We start from the raw sequence: 5751 nt of genomic DNA on the forward strand, positions 1-5751 counted from the left end.
CAGCCCGGGGCTAGTCTACGTGCAGAAGGTCCTTGCTTTGGTCCTGCTTCATGTGTGTGGAGACCTTCAGAGCGCAGTAACCGATATAAAGAAAACAAACCTGGGTGGCGTGTTAGAGTGGGAGGCGCTACCCTATGCATTGGGCCATCATTCATATTTATTGTGGCTTACTGTATTCCAAGTACTATTCTAGACGCCGCCCAAATCCTTGCCCTTACAGAACGTATATTCTAGTGGGGACCAGACAACAATCACAGAATACTGAGTTAAGAGACAGAGGCAACCCTGGGGAGGCTCGTTGCTATTATGCCTCAGGTGAATGTGAGCCAACAAAGTAAGAAAGAGAGTTCCCAGGCACGGTGGCTCACGCCTGGAATCACAGCACTGTGGGAAAAGGGGATGGGCAGCTCGCTTGAACTCAGCAGTTCAAAACCAGCCTGGGCAACATGGTGAACCCTATCTTTACTAAAAGTAGAAAAATCAGCTAAGCATGGTGGTGTGTACCTATAATCCCTGCTTTTCAGGAGGCTGAGGTGGGAGGATCATCTGAGCCCAGGAAGTGGAGGCTGCAGTGAGCCAAGATTGCACCACTGCCCTCCAGTCTGGACAACAGAGCAAGACCCTGTCACAAAAGAAACAAAAAAAAAAAAAGGAAAAGAAAGAAAGGGAGTCGTACAGGTACTGGTGGGAACAGTGTCCCAGGAGAGGGAAAGGCACGGAGACCGGGTACTCAAAGGCACCTCTGAGGAAGTAATCTTAGAGCTGAACTTGCGTAACGAGGAGGAGCCAGGCTCGCACAGATCTGGGAGAAGACCAGCGAGGTGAGGGGGCAACGATCAGAGCCACAAGAAGCCCCGAAGGGACGCCTGGGAACTGAGGACAGCCAGCAGGGATGACTCCTGGGGTTTGGCCTGAGCCACAGGGAGGCCCTGCCACTTTCCGACAGTGGAGAGGGCAGGGCTGTGGGGTGTATGTGGCGGGCATGGGGTCCCGCTGGAAACAGCTCTCTTTGCCAACATGAATCTGTTTGAACATCAAATGAAAATATCGGGCCAGCAGTTAGAGCTGAGTGTCTGCCACATGGAGACCTAGAGCTACAGGGTGGAGGAACATGCAGGGGAGCAACAAGAGGGCGTCACTCCCTGGTGCAGCACCTGGCCAGAGTGGGTGCTCAGCCACGACCCAGTCCACCTCCTACCACAGCACCGCTGAGAATAGACTGGACCCTTCCTGAAACAAAAAACAAAGGGAAGAGTGTGTGGGGGTGGTGAGCTTCCCGTGGCTGCTTTAACAAGTCACCACCAACTCTGCTGCTTAAACTACATTTATTCTCTTGCAGTTCTGCAGCTCAGAAGTCCAAAATGAAGGGACAGGCAGGGATGGTTCCTTCTGGAGGCCCTGCAGGGAGATCTGCTTTCTCAGTTTCGACACCTGCTCACCTCTCCTGGGTAGAAGCCTCTGCTCCCTCTGCAAAGCACATCCCTCCGGCCTCTGCTCTGCCACCATCCCTCCGGCCTCCAGCCTCTGCTCTGTCACTGGTGACTTCTCCTGCCTTTGACCTTCTTGCTTCCCTCTTATCAGGACTCCTGCAATTGCACAGAGGGCCCACGGCCCACACGATAATCCAGGACTGTCCCCTCATCTAAAGTCCTTAATTCCACCACTTCTGCACAGCCCCTTTTACCGTGCAAGGCGACACGATCATAGGCTCCAGTGATCAGGACACGGACATCTGTGCTGGCAGGACAGGGAGGCGTGACTCAGCCCACCACAGGGTGTAAACGGTATCCAGGACATGGGGTTTGCCAAACAGCAACAACAAAACCACCCAATTCTTGTAAAACCATGTGGTGTGCCATGTTTTATGGCAGAGTCATGACCTGTTCAAGTCCTAAATCCCAGAAGACGCTGCATCTGCAGACATGTTTGCGTGTCGCGCCTGCACATGGGCCACGCTAATCTTCTCTGCGTTGGTCCAGTTCTAGTACATGTGGTCTTTAAAGAGGTGATTAAGATAAAATGAGGCCACTGGGTTGAGCCCTAATCCGACAGGACTGGTGTCCTCGCAGGAAGAGATTAGGACACACACGTGTCAAGAGAAGATGTGAGGACTCAAGGGGAAGACACAGTCCAGGAGCCAAGGTGAGACCAAAGAGGACCCAGCCCCACTGACACCCTCATCTCAGAGTCCGCCTAACTCTGAGAAGATACTTTCTGAGGTTTGAGTCGCCCGTTCTACTGCATTTTGATCTGGCGGCCAAGCCGTTACTGGTCGAGGTATGGCTCTCACTCCAGGTCTGACTGGCCTTCAACATTCCTTCCTGCATCCGTTCCTTCCACAGACACGCATGACCAAATGTCTGCTCTGTGTGAGGAACAAAGTCAAGGAGATAAAAGACCCCGTCCAGACGCACTGCCTCGAAAGGAGACAGCCGTGAACCCTGAGCGACAGAGGCAGGAGCAGCTGTCTGTACCTCGGGAAACAGCTCCGCAGGGCCTTCACCTTCACCAGCCACAGTCACAGCCAGCCGGTCACAGTAGTCAGTAGATGCTGCCCTTGGGCCAAACATTTCAGCCAAATAAACCACAGGCAAGGTCCTGCTCTACCTTTTGAAGTGAGGACACAAACAATAAACAGCTATTTCCTTTCTGATAGTGACAGGTGCTGGGGGGGGTGGCTACACTGGCTGGTGGGGTGGGGGCAGCCCTGCAGAAGCCGGGCTGAGCTGGGACCCCAGTGCGACAGGTGGCGGAGGGAGGGCCAGCGCCTGAGGGGCTGGTGTGGGAAGTAGCTGGCTGGACGCAGAAGCAGAGGAACACCCAAGGGGCTCCCGGAGGAGCAGGGAGGGAGAAGAGGTTTTCTGAGGGGTGGAGGCAGGGGTCGCACGTGCTGGGCCTTCAAGGGCCATGAAATGGTTACTCACTGCTATATAACAAACCCCCCCAAAAGCAGTGGCTTAACCGGCTACTTACTGTCTCTCAGGATTACACTGGCTGCCTGGTGCAGCACTGTGCTGGCGTTTAACTACCTTCTCTACAGAAAAAATCAAAAGCAAAATAAAAAACCACCCTGATTTGAAGCATTTACCAATGTCCACAGTACGGACACTCCTCCCAGGGCCTGTTCCAACCAGACGACCACCTGAGCTGAGTGGGTGAGGCTGGAAGGGGCACGTCCCACACCAGCCACAGCAGAGCACACCCACAGGCGTGCGGGTAAGAGGCAGGTGCACTGAACTAACCAGAAAGCCGTGTGTCCTGAGCACTCATCGCCTTTGTTTTAAACGTAACTCAATTCTGAGTTGATAGGATGCCTGAATAATGGCCGTGTCTACCTGTTACCAGCTCTTGGCGCTCCTGGAGGTGGCTCCCCGGAAGATCACCTGGCTCCGTGGTGCTGCCAGTCAGCACATGGATCTGCAGGGCTAGGCTAGGCTGCGCTCTGCATACGCCCTCCGTCCTCAGGGAGGCACCACTGGCTTCTCTACACAGCTGCAGCCCACGTGGAGCCCACGTGGAGGGAGGCAGAGGGCGGGGATGGCCCTGGGACAGCGTTTTGTTTACGCATCAAGCCCAGCTGGAGGGAGGATCTACTCAAGCCTCCTAAAGCCCTTCCGTTCTCGCACTTTCCTTCCCTTCCCAGTGCAGTGAGGGGGTCCGGGTGACCTAGTGGCAGTGATGTCGTCGGGGCCTCTTCGGGGAGCCGGCTGCAGCTGTCTTGGGGCCAGCACTGCTCCACTATCTCCAGGCTGCCAGCCCGCAGCTGGGGCGCTGTCACTAGGGAGCCCTTACCAGCACAGGCCCCTTCCAGACCCAGCTGCCTCTCTGCTTTGGGCACATCCTGTGGTGAAGGCCACGCTGTGCCGGGAGCAGCCCTGGATCCCTGCCTCTTTCAGACCTGGGACCAACCACTCCCTTCCCACAGGCCCTGAGGGCATTAAGATGACTTAAAGCAGATTTAACAGTCTTTGTAGGCGACCTTAGGAGGAGGGTTGGCCTGAATCCCCAGTGTCTGTTTTAAGCCAATCTTCCCTGCCTTCCTGGCTGCAGTCAGGAACCCTGACAGAGGTCATCCCAGTGAGGCATCACTGGAGTGGACGGGCTCACCTAGAACCCGAGGCCCCCTTCCCCAGCTTGGAGCCGATGGGTGAGCAGGGCTGACCCCCACTTCTGAGGGGCACCAGGAGGATGAGGTGCCCTTCACTGTACCAGGGAGCACAGAGGGAGCCACGGGTGGGTAGCGCATGGTAAGACAGTCAGTGGGGCCAGCGGGCGACAGCAGCCCAGCCCTGGGTGTCAGTGGGGCCAAGGCGCCAGGCAGAAGCAGTGGGGTCTGTGGCTGCTGCCAGGCTGCCCTCCAGGAAGCCTGCAGATGACGCAGACAGCCACTCCACGGGGAGAGCAGGGCTCCAAAACAGCCACAGCGTGTGGGTCCTTCTGGGTGGGATGGCTGGGTATTGCGGAAGAGGAAGTACAGAAGCTCATGAAAACATGGCATGAGTTCACAGCCACTGCTTCCATAACACATGGATCCTTACCACGCCTAGGGAGTAACTGCCCAGGTCCCTGGTTCCATAAAACACAGCTCCTTAACCACGCCTGGGGAATGACTGCCCTGATCCCTGGTTCCATAAAACACAGCTCCTTACCACACCTGGGGAGTAACTGCCCTGATCCTTGGTTCCATAAAACATGGCTCCTTACCACGCCTGGGGAGTAACTGCCCAGGTCCCTGGTTCCATAAAACACAGCTCCTTACCACGCCTGGGGAATGACTGTCCTGATCCCTGGTTCCATAAAACATGGCTCCTTACCACGCCTGGGGAGTAACTGCCCTGATCCCAAGGCCTCCTCCCTCACGTCAGAGCCAAACCCAAGCTCTGTTCCAATTGCTCCATGCAGAGATGCCCTTTTCGGTGAGGCAGGCATTGGATTTCTCTGAAGGACTGAGGAAGTAGAGTGAGTCCCCAGGACACCTGGAGCCCCAGGGCTCTGTGAGCTGCCCTGGCCTCCCTGGACAGGTGCAGCTGGCCCTGAGAAAAGCTCTGCATCCTCTATGTTCTTTCTACATCTTGGAGATGGGAGCGGGGAGAGTGAATGATCAACTGGTCTCTCTAAGACACATACATGGGGCAGCTCCAGCTCACTTTACAGGCGAATGCTGGCCTTCCTTCTCAGACTCACCCCTGCAAAAACTCAGGACCTACCCTCTCAGCCTCATCCCTGTACCAATATGGGACCACCCCTCTTGGCCTCACACCTCCACAAACTTGGGAGCTCTCCTCTTAGCCTTGCCCCTGCATAAACTCGGGACCTCCTCTCTCGGCCTTGGCCCTGCAAACTCGGGACCGCCCTTCTTGGCCTCACCCCTGCACAAACTTGGGACCTCCCCTCTCAGCCTCACCCCTGCATAAACTTGAGACCTCCCTCTCTGCCTTGCCCCTGCACAAACTCAGGGTCTCCGTATGGCAGCTTCATCTGGTGCTCTGCCAAAGACAAGGCCTCCACGTTGAATGAACAGGCTGTGGCTTCCCAGCATTGGCGGAATGAAGAGACACTGAGCAGGTTTCACCAGATGCTGAGACTTCAGGCCCCAACCTCAGGTCAGGCATGACTCTATGGAGTCGCTGAGGGACAGCAGGCGACAGAGTAGCCATCGCTAGCATAAGGCTCTTGGAGCTCCCGCTGCATGAGGCCTGGCTCCCTGACATGGGAAGTGAGGCAGCCCCATACACGAGCCCAACACGAGGG

At 56.0% G+C, this 5751-nt stretch overlaps 1 long non-coding RNA gene across 1 annotated transcript; it reads left to right on the forward strand.

The window, feature by feature from the left end:
* The first annotated feature begins 1326 nt into the window (after positions 1–1326).
* Positions 1327–3085, forward strand: LOC119468811. The gene is made up of 2 exons (XR_005197583.1): positions 1327–2142; positions 2343–3085. It is a non-coding gene; the product is annotated as an uncharacterized LOC119468811 (long non-coding RNA).
* The last annotated feature ends 2666 nt before the right edge of the window (positions 3086–5751 follow it).

The sequence above is a fragment of the Cebus imitator genome, unplaced genomic scaffold (assembly GCF_001604975.1).
Source record: "Cebus imitator isolate Cc_AM_T3 unplaced genomic scaffold, Cebus_imitator-1.0 Scaffold497, whole genome shotgun sequence".
NCBI lineage: Eukaryota > Metazoa > Chordata > Mammalia > Primates > Cebidae > Cebus > Cebus imitator.